The following is an 11,335-nucleotide window of genomic DNA, read 5'->3' on the forward strand; positions in this document are numbered from 1 at the left end:
GGTCGGACTAAAAGGGGGAAAAAATAAATAATTGGGTCGGTAGGCTACTAAATTGACAGGGTCGATCGGGTTACGGCAAACAAGAATATTTTTAAGGATGGCCTTAGACTATTGTAACTCACTTTATTTTGGGCTATCTCAGGCCTCTCTCTCTCGTCTACAGCTAGTTCAAAACGCAGCGGCTAGACTTCTCACCGGGACACGCAAATATGAGTCGATCACCCCTATTTTATTCAAACTCCACTGGCTACCTGTCACATTCAGGATTGATTTTAACATTTTACTATTTGTGTATAAAGCTCTTAACAAACCGGCCCCCCAATATCTGACCAATCTCCGCTGCCCGTACACTCCATCTCGTACTTTGAGATCCAGTGATCACTGTCTTCTCATCGTGCCCAGATCCAGACTTAAAAAACGAGGCGACTGCACTTTTGCAACTGCAGGCCCAAAACTTTGGAACAGTCTACCCCTCTATATCAGACTAGCTCCCTCAATTTCCATCTTCAAAACATCCTTGAAAACTTTTAATACCCCTTGACACAACTATTGTTTTTTTTTTAATTGTCCTGTTTCTGCCCTGCATTTTATCTATTGCCCTGTACAGCACTTTGGTCAGCCTTGGCTGTTTTTAATTTTGCGTTATAAATAAATATTGTATTTTTTTTAGAATTAAGTTAATACCTTTGAGTCACCTGGGATAAAACTCCCCCTGCTACCCTCATTTGCATTTGTAAAGCTCACAGCAGTCTCATTTACATGTTAAAGCATTAGAGGGAGGGGGGTCACGGGGCAAGCAAGTCTCACGTCAATTTCCGACAATTTCCGACAGTTTGCAGTGTTGCCTGTAAATTGCCGTTTGCAGTCGTAAACCTGAACTTCCACGACAATTTACAGCGCCGGTAACTGTCGAAAATCCCACTTTTCATGCAGTGACCATTAACACAAGGACAACTTCAGCCGAATCTGTCAAACGGCCGGTACATGAAGAACATAGCCAACGTTTCCACAAAACTCGAGTAGCCTATAACAGATGCGGCTACAACACTATTTTCTGCCACGCAATTTTGTCTAGCTTACATCTGACAATTTTGGGTTCAAACACGCCCTGTCTGCACACAACACATATTTAACAGTGTTAAATGTGAAAAATACTGTTCGATAGAACTGCTTACTGCGTGCTTCCTCGGCGATGAATCCACATGTGCGGCAATCCAACACGAAAATGCATGCAGCAAATCCTTTCACGATATTGTTTTCTTCAGATATCTCAAAATTTCTCCCACACAATGGACTTGATTTTTGATAACGTATTGTCGACAACTTTACAATCTCCTAGTCCTAGCTATTCTTTTCTCCAACTCTTCAGCATCGATCTCGCCGACTGCAAGCAGATCGCGCGCGCGGTTATGACGTTTTTTTTTTTTTTTCAAAGTGAAAGTAGGTAACGTTATAGAGACAGACTCCTGAGAGGGCGTGGGCACAAATAAACTGATGTGGATTTTAAATTATTTTATCAACTTGAAATACAGGCATATTTTTGTAAGTGTGTTCCTAAAAATATATATATTTTTACGTTTGCACGTGATTGTTTTAAACCCGTGTTTCCTCCGTGTCCGACCCGACCCGCACCCGTATCCGACACAGTTGGATATTTCTCACCCGTTTGAGCAAAATTTGCGGGTCACCCGTCGGGTACCCGCGGGTACCCGAACCCGTGCAGGTCTCTAAGGCACAGTACTAAAAACGAGAGACCAGACCTGGTATTGGCTGTTACAAGAGACAATACGATTAACAATTTAACTAGAAAATACTGATTCACTGTCAAGGCAGGTTACCTGTCCGGGATACGCGTGACGTTCACCGCCCGTGCTCTGGATACTGGAGCCCACGATCACGTGCACACACACACACACACACACAGGCAGGCACAACCACTACAAGCCAATAATTCAATCAATATGGTGAAGTGCAGATTACCACTACAATACGTGGTGCAGTGCGCGAGGACGGAACCAGGAACCTCTCTTATGAGCAGCTACTCTAGTACTCTAGAAAAAGGAAGAAAATGACAAGAAAGTTATCACTAGCAGAGTGGATAGAGAATGTAAAACTATACACCACTAGTACAGCCAATACCACATCAGTCGGACAGGTCTGTAGACGGAGGCTACGGCAAAATAACCACAATAAAGAAAAGAAAAGAAAAATATAAAACTTAATTTGGGCAAGGCAAAGCAGCAGGAGCAATCTGTCTGCAGACACAAAATCATTAAAATTAGTGCTTGATATACACAATGCACAAATAGTCCTGTAGCATCGCAAACATTTCATAAAAACATTATTTTCTTTTACCTCAATGTAGACATACGAACTGACACAGTGGAAAAACAGCCCTTTGCGCCAGTCTTCACAATCCTACATAACAGTTGTTACACAGCATATTCATCAAATACATTTATATTAAGAGTTGACAATAAAACACAGCCATGTATTACGTCAGGGCAACACAATCAGACTCATTTTACGTGTTCAACGCTTTTAGTCCTAACACACTGGATCTACTCGTAACACAATAAACAAACATTTACCTTCTTGATGTTGCTGCTTAATTGCGGTACAGCTACCTGGCGGGTGCTTTGCCCAAGACCTGTGCGCAAATGTGCTCATTAAAATGCATGTCCCAACAATGACACCCACATTATAATTATCAGTAAAATGCACAAATAGTACCTTCAGTAATACACAGCACGATTACCCGGAAGCATCTGGCAATCAGTCAAACACCTATTTTCCAATAGCCCAGTATTAGATACAATATAAATGCTTAGCTTGCTACATCACATAAACATTTACCATACCTTCGTTGCACAGGAAAACCACATACCCAAGCAGTAACAAAATGTATCTGAACACCAGAGAATCTCTCTAAGCCCAACAGTGCAGACTGTTTTATAGAAACTGACCTAGACGCAAATGAGTTGTTTAGCCACTCACGGCCATAGATATCATATAAAGGCTAGATGTCTTAAGGCGGAGTCACTTCCGGCATCACCGGCGGCCATCTTAGGACAGGACTCTGTGAATTAAGGTGAGTGAGCAGCACGCACACAAATCCTCTTATCTCGCTGAAATCTGGACGGATTTACAAACGGTTTGGTTTCTTACAAACGTTATTAACGTGGCTATAATTCTGAATGCTTAAACATTTTGAACATAATTATTCATATGTATGCAGTATAATAGCTACATCTCTGACGTTTATAACAAACCAAACCGTTTGAAAATCGGTATAAAATTGAGCAAGTTATGGTTATTTAAAAGTACATGCACCATGTTATGAGTGAACGAGCATCCTGTCTTAAGATGGCCGCCGTGTGCGGATGTCGAGCTCCATTGGCCAGCAGCGCGGACGAGACATCTAGCCTTTATATGATATCTATGCTCACGGCTAGCTGGGTGACGTCAGAGGGCTACCGTAGCTGCAGAGGGACAAACTTCAACAGGACAGCGAATACTCTGCCGGTTACACATGCTATACACATCGTAACATTTATTTATATAGCAACACATAAATATAAATAAACGACAAATATATAAATGGTGATAATACTGCATGTCGCGCTATTGAGCCACTCAAAATTACCGCATGGGAAATTCCTTCACAAGACAGCCCTACATTCTATAACCCAAATGTACAAAAAGAAATGTAATCAGTAGTGTTGTTTTTGGCGGCCTGTTTTATTTTTAGTTTTAGTGTAGTCTTTGTGTCAAGCTGTCATTTTAGCTTTTATTAGTTTTAGTCTTTAGTCATACTCTTTTTAGTCTAGTTAAGTTTCTGTCAACTAAAAGTCTGAGCATTTTAGTCTTAAGTCAGAATTATCCATGACTATTTTTGTCTAGTTTTAGTCGACGAAAACTGATGACATTTAGTCTAGTTTTAGTCAATGAAAATTGTATTTTAGTCTCTTTTTAGTAATGCAATTCTATTTAACCCAGTTAATATAGTGTACCACTATGGAAAAATAGCAAAAATAGCGAACAGAAAAGTAACACTCGTCTCATTCGTGGAGGTTGAAAAACAAGTTCTTTGTGACATCCAAGATTTATTGTATTAAAATTTAAATGCAAAAGAAAAGGCATGAGTCGGCTGTTTTTGTCAATTTTAAGTTTTAATTTAAAATGTTTGCCATTTTAATATAACTACACGGCTAAATATTTTACCACTTGCTTATAAATCTATATAGAAGTAGTGCATTGAATAATACGTTGTTTAAATTGTGCTTAAAAGTGAATTACGTCTATTAAAGAGTATGTGTGTACAGTGTACAAAGAGAATTGCAATGCTGACAAACTTAAAAAAAAAAGAAAAAAAGTAGCTGATAACTTCTGGATTTGAAATAAAAATAGAGAGTATGTGTTTGTGGTACAGCCGTGGATCAGTTACGCACTGCAAACGCAGCATATGTGAAAGCACTATAGCGCGTGCTGCTCCTGCACCGCATACACACTGCACACGTTTATGCTAACTCACTGCAGCTGCATCTTCTAAATAATGCCGCGAGTGGAGCTTGAGGAAGTGACGTCGCCTGCGTCTGCGCAGTGAGACCTGATGCAGCCCCTGAAGTGAGCCACGGGAAACAGAAATACTGCAAAATAATAATAATAATAATGCGACTAAACAAGACAAAATAATGTCATAACATTTCGTCTCGTTTTGGTCAACGAAAATGAAGAGACATTTTAGCATAGTTTTTATTTTGTTAACCACATTTAGTCTCGTTTTTATTCGTCAACAATATTGCATTATACATTTAATTATAGTTATAATCACATGAGCAGCATTTACATTGCCTCGTCTCGTTTTCGTCACGTGGTTTGTTGACGACGATATTTAGTCAATTTTTGTAGACGAAAGAAACACTAGTATTGGTTTTGACTCAAAACACAATGTGATTCATAATTCCTTCCAATAAACCACTTTATCTTTCTATAGTAAAATAGTATGTTCAACAATATGAATTGGAAATGCTGGAGAGATGAATTGATTAAGTTGAACAAAGTTCATGAATCAAACAACTCAGCTGATCAGAGTTCGTGAATCAAATGATTCAGTTTAAAGAGTTGTGTGACGGGTAAATGACGACAGAAGATGCAACTGCGAAAACTCAGATTTATTGAATGAACACGTAGAAGGTGGTAATTAGAACACACAGTCCAAAGAGCCCTGGTAGTGCAGGGGGCAGATGGGCAACCCGACAATCCGTGGTGTGATGAGAAGAGACCGGATCCTCCTCCGATGGCAGGCAGACAGAGACTCAACATGAACCAGTGGTGTGATGAGAAGAGACAGGATCCTCCGACGACGGCAGGCAGACAGAAACTCAACACGAACTCCAACGGGAACCGGGAACACCAGACGAAGACCACACAGCACAAGGATACATCCAACAACGATCTGACAAACACAGGACAAACGACCATGAGCTTAAATAGAGATCGCTGATGACAATCAGCGGCTGATCAGCGACCACGCCCACACACACACACATACACAAACACAGCGCAAGAAAGAGTCAGTGAATTAATGAACCGTGACATTACCCCTCCCCCTAGGAGCGCCCCCTGGCGCTCCCAGGAGGACCTACCTGTTGATTGTAATCATCAATAAGGGAGTGATCCAGAATGTCTCTCGCAGGAACCCAACTTCTCTCCTCCGGACCGTAACCCTCCCAGTCCACCAGATACTGAAATCCGCGTCCCCTCCGTCTCGAGTCCAGAATACGATTTACCGAATACGTAGGTTCCCCATCTACGAGTCGCGGCGGTGGGGGAACCGGGACTGGAGGATTAAGATGAAAACGAAAAACGGGCTTTAATTTGGAGACATGAAAGGTGCGATGAATTCTCCTGTACGCTGGAGGACGTTTGAGGCGGACTGTCACCGGACTAATGATCTTGGTGACAGTGAATGGGCCAATGAATTTGCGAGCTAGTTTATTAGACACGGAGCGGAGCGGAATGTTTCTTGTAGAAAGCCACACTTTTTGACCCACGACGTATACGGGAGGCCTTGACCGGTGGTGATCGGCCTTAGCCTTGGTGTGTGCTCCCACCTGGAGCAGAGTCTCGCAGGCTCTGGTCCATGTGCGATAGCACCTCTGGACGAAGGCGTGAGCGGAGCGGACCGCGACTTCTGATTCCAGGCTAGAAAAAACTGGTGGCTGGTACCCTAAGCTACACTGAAACGGAGATAGGCCCGTAGATGACACTGGTAACGAGTTATGGGCGTACTCCACCAATGAAAGTTGCTGACTCCAGGAGGAAGGATTCTTGGACACCAAACATCGCAACACTCTCTCAAGATCTTGGTTGGCCCTCTCGGTTTGCCCATTGCTTTGGGGATGGTAACCCGAAGATAGACTGACAGTCGCTCCCAGTAATCTACAAAACTCCTGCCAAAATTTGGACACAAATTGGGAACACCTGTCAGAAACCGTGTCTGTCGGGAGGCCATGTAACCGAAAGACGTGATCTATGACAGCCACCACTGTCTCCTTGGCAGAAGGTAATTTGGGCAAGGGAATGAAATGAGCCGCCTTCGAGAACCGGTCCACTACGGTCAAAACAACTGTCTTACCCTGGGAGGGTGGGAGTGTGGGAGGGCGGTTATGAAATCTAGCGCTATATGGGACCAGGGTCTCGAAGGGACAGACAGCGGTTGGAGTAACCCATCTGGGGGTCGATTGGAAGTCTTACCAGTGGCACAAACCGAGCAAGCCAAAACAAAACTCTGAATGTCGCGAGCCGTCTTGACCTTCGATTCGACCTCCCATGTGAGTGTGGAGATAACTATCTTCTCGGGCAAAATGCACTCGGGAGTAACCGGGCGTTCGGATGGATCAAAAATACGAGATAAAGAATCGGGTTTGATGTTTTTGGACCCCGGGCAGTACGAGAGTGAAAAATCAAAACGACCGAAAAAAAGTGCCCATCGAGCCTGCCTGGAGTTGAGTCTTTTGGCAGGTCTAATATATTCCACTGAAGAACAGGCAGACACTAAACAAGACGGATAACACTTAGTGCTCCAAGCAGACACAGAATTGTGACCCCAATCAACCCTGGGATTGTGCTGGGTGAGCCAGGGATGACCGAGGACCACCGGAGTATGAGGAGAGTCCAGGAGTAGAAATGAGAGTTCTTCTGTGTGGTTGCCTGAGGTTATGAGTGTCAGAGAATCAGTAGTGAATGTAATGACTGGTAGTTCTTGTCCGTTGAGTGCGTTGACAGAAATCGGGTTCGTGAGTGGTATGATGGGGATTTGCAGCTTACGTGCCAAAGATAAGTCCATGAAATTCCCCTCGGCCCCAGAATCCAGGAGTGCTTGACAGTTGTAGAATCGGGTTGCCCATTACAGTCTCACCGGGAGAAGAGTGGAGGAGGTCTTGCTGGTGGACATCCCGCCCGACAGTAGCCTCCTGCTTACTGCCGAGCACGATCTTTTACGGGGCAGGTGTTGATGAAATGACCAGTTCCTCCACAGTATAGGCATAACCCCCTGGATCTCCGTCTTTCTCTCTCCTCCCGGGAGAGCCGAGATCTACCCACCTGCATGGGCTCGTGATCGAAGGTTGGGCTGACCATATCACCGCCACTGGCTCGAGGGGGTTCGAAGGTCTCAGGAACCAGGGTCCTGCGGGAATGCTGCTCCACCCGCTGCAGTCGGGTATCCACTCGCAGGGCCAGCTTGAGAGAAGTGCTGCTGTCTCATCTGATCTGTTCTCTCATCATGCTGACAGCGGCACTGCGGCAGCGGCAGCGCCAGCGCGGACAGTGGGCGGGCCTTATGAATATGCCACTACTGTTGGCTCTCAGGGGTGTCAGTCACTGCAGCACAATCAATCAGTGATTGGATGAATCGCGTGTTATTGCCCAGTGCCAGTGGTGTGGCAACCAGTGCATCAAGTAAAGAAAAAAAAAAAAAAGATGTAATTGAAAAATTAAATTTGTCCAGAACAGAGCGACAGGACTGAATTTAAACTGTTATAGAAGAGCTAATATACTAAGAATGAACTGGTGAAGGATTGTCTCTCTGCTTTATTTTATAAGAAATATTTCTGTGTCTAGAGTTCCTAATGCGCTGTACTCTCAACTTTTGTATAGTAGTACTAGTCATAATTTTTTACACCAGGCATGAATAAAAGGAATGTTTTTTATTTCCTGTTTCGAAAACCACTGGAAAACAACGGACAGTTATGTATAGAGGAATGAAAATATGGAATCATTTACCATTGATATCACATTTTTACAAGAAAAATGAGTTTTAAAAAAATATTTAAAGGAACATTTAATGGCAAAATATATAGTAAATTGTTGATTTTGATATTTGGAATGAATGTTGCGTTAGTATGTTTCATTGACTTGACTTTTTATTGTTGTTGATTAAATGTAGTTTTGTATGTTTTACTTGTTGGGACCCCAGGAAGAGTAGCCACTGCCTAGGTAGTGGCTAATGGGGATCCAAATAAACAAATAAACTTAGATCATTGATGGAAAATACCATTTACAGCCAATACAGGCAATTTACTGAGGAAAGTTTTTTTTGACAGTTATAGCACCACATCTTGCCTGATCTCCACCACTTTTATTAAGTGTCCTCAAAGTGTGCCCATGCATGTCTGTCAAATTTTTTGTAAATATCTCATTTTGTTTTGAAGTTTAGACACTTCTGTTTATGAGAGAATAAAAATGATCCATGGGTGACAATGATTTAAATTTTTTATTTGTTTATTTATTTTTGTCAGTTCCTATCATAATTGTGACATTTGGGCGTTATTGTTTAGCTATTGACCTATGTTTTCAAATTTCATGTGGTGTTTTTGTCTCGATCGGACTAACGGTTTCGAAGATAATTGCAAGTTTTTTAAGTGCTAAATGACAATGATATACAAACTATAAGGCAAAACCTGGCATATTTGGTATTGTTGGACTCGGGAAGGATTCAGGATTTCAAAGGACTAACGGTTGGGTGCGTTTATAGCCATTTTCATGACTTTTTTCCATGTTGTAGCGCCACCAAGTGGCCAATCGTTGCGATTTTTTTCAAGTAACCTCAGATTGAGCTCATGAACACGTTTCCCGAGTTTAGCGAAAATATCTCTTTTCGTTCACAAGTTATAATTGTTTTAGTAAAAGTGGCCCTGGTGCCATCAAACATTTTGGTTTCCCTTAGCGACCGTGAAATTAAGAATTTTTTTGATGATTAATGATAGTCACTGTCCAGAGAATATTTCTGCATTGGTTTGGTTCCGATCAGGCGAAAATCTAGGATTCTAGAAATCTAGAATCTAGGAGTAGTTCGCAAAAGTAGGTTTTTCAAAAAACCTCAATTTACTCAAAATTGGCGAGCAAATCTGAGGCATGCATCTGGTCCGCCTCGAGCCAAGGATTCCAGCGATATAAGACACTTGAGCCTACGCCTCACGGTTGAGGAGTTATGAGCCGTTTCGTACTTTTGACCGCTGTAGCGCCCCCGTCAGGCCGATCGGGGTGGGCCTTGGTGACGTTGTAGGTGGTGTGAGTACTATCAGCCCCCAAAGTTTCAAGTCTCTACGACTTACGGTTTGGTCTGCCCGATCAGTTTTATGTCTGAATGTTGCATCATGGGAAAATTAACAATAACAATAGGGTTTCAGCACTTCGTGCTTGAACCCCTAATAAGTGCCTAAAAAAGGGCCACAAAAAGGCCTCTAAAAAAAAACTATAGGGTCTAGGCACTTGCCGCTTGCGCTGCTGCGTTCCAAAAACTTTATCAAGCCTTTTAACATGTGTCTCGGAGAGGAAAAAGTAAGTTTTTTGCACTTTTAGCTCATTTATCATGGAAATGTGGTGATTTTTTTTTTTTTTACCTTTTAAACTGTGACACCTCCACTGATGGCCCGATCTCCATAAAAGTTTGCACGCTTCTTTAGAATAATATGGTGCATGTGCTCAGCTAATTTGGTGAAGTTCTGCTCTTTTTTTCCCCATTTTTCAGTCATTTAAATGTCATTTTGCATAGGATAATACAGAGGCCTTCTCACCTTTATGACAGTTAAAGCGCCACCAATGGCCCGACGTCCATGAAAGTTTTCAAGCTTCTTTAGGATCACGTGACGCATGCGCATGCCCGATTTTGTGAGGTTGTATGCAAATCAGACAGCAAGATGGGCGCTTTCAGCCATTTCACTGGTGTTTTAAGCCCCCAACGTAGTCTTCCAGGCAGCACTGCATGGAAGGCACTCCCCGCCCCCGACAGTTTCAGCCAATCACAACACTGGTGCTCAAATTGAACTTCGAGCGCCAACGAGCGATCTTGATTCGACTCAACTTGGTACGGTAAGTTGAATGCTTTATTATTAAAAAAATGACTATGCTTTGAAATATAGCCCACACTAGCTGCTAGGGATTTTTCTTTGCTGAACTTTGCTAGCTAACTGTAAACAGATTGCAATGGTAGATTTTAGCTAACTGTTTTAAGCCAAGGTTAGCTCAAATGCAGTCAACCTGTTCAAATAGCTGGAAGTGGTGAACATTCTATTTATTTTGGCAAGTAGCCTACTACTTACTTATCCGTGCAGGACAGCTACTTAGTAATGGGGGCAGCAGTTAGCGCTAGCTATCTTCCAGGCAGCCAATTCATTTTTTTAGGTGGTTGTAAGACTGAGAAGTGCTATGTGTAGTGCTATGTTAGTTAGTTATATGTCTCCCAGTCTGCTTATACAGCTACAAGACCACATAGTTTTCAGTGAGCTGCCCAAAGGCATGGTTGAGTGGGTGTCTTTCCAAAACTCCTTTAGGCATCCAGTTGTTGCTAGATAAGTTTTAAGACATGCTTAGACATGTGCTCGTAATACTTGGTAGCTCAAAGGCAGCTGTTTGTTGTTAGAAAACTGGAACGCATTCAGATAGAGCTAGAAAGAGCCAGACTGACTTCTAAGCAGCTTTGTAATACTGGCTTACTCTGAGGCAGCCTGTTGAAATTTAATTAACTCCAAGGCAGCTGTGGTGATGTTTTAACACTGGGTAACTCAAAGGCAGCAATTTATTCCTAGATAACTGGAAGGCATCCGGGATAGACCTAGATAAAGCCAGACTGACTTCTAGGCAGCTTTGTAATACTGGCTTACTCTGAGGCAGCCTGTTGAGTTTTAGATAACTCCAAGGCAGCTCTGGTGATGTTTTAACACTGGGTAACTCAAAGACAGCGATTTATTCCTAGATAACTGGAAGGCATCAGGGATAGACCCAGATAAAGCCAGACTGACTTCTAAGCAGCTTTGTAATAGTGGCTTAC

Source organism: Rutilus rutilus (assembly GCF_951802725.1).
Source record: "Rutilus rutilus genome assembly, chromosome: 2".
In the NCBI taxonomy this organism is placed as follows: Eukaryota; Metazoa; Chordata; class Actinopteri; order Cypriniformes; family Leuciscidae; genus Rutilus; species Rutilus rutilus.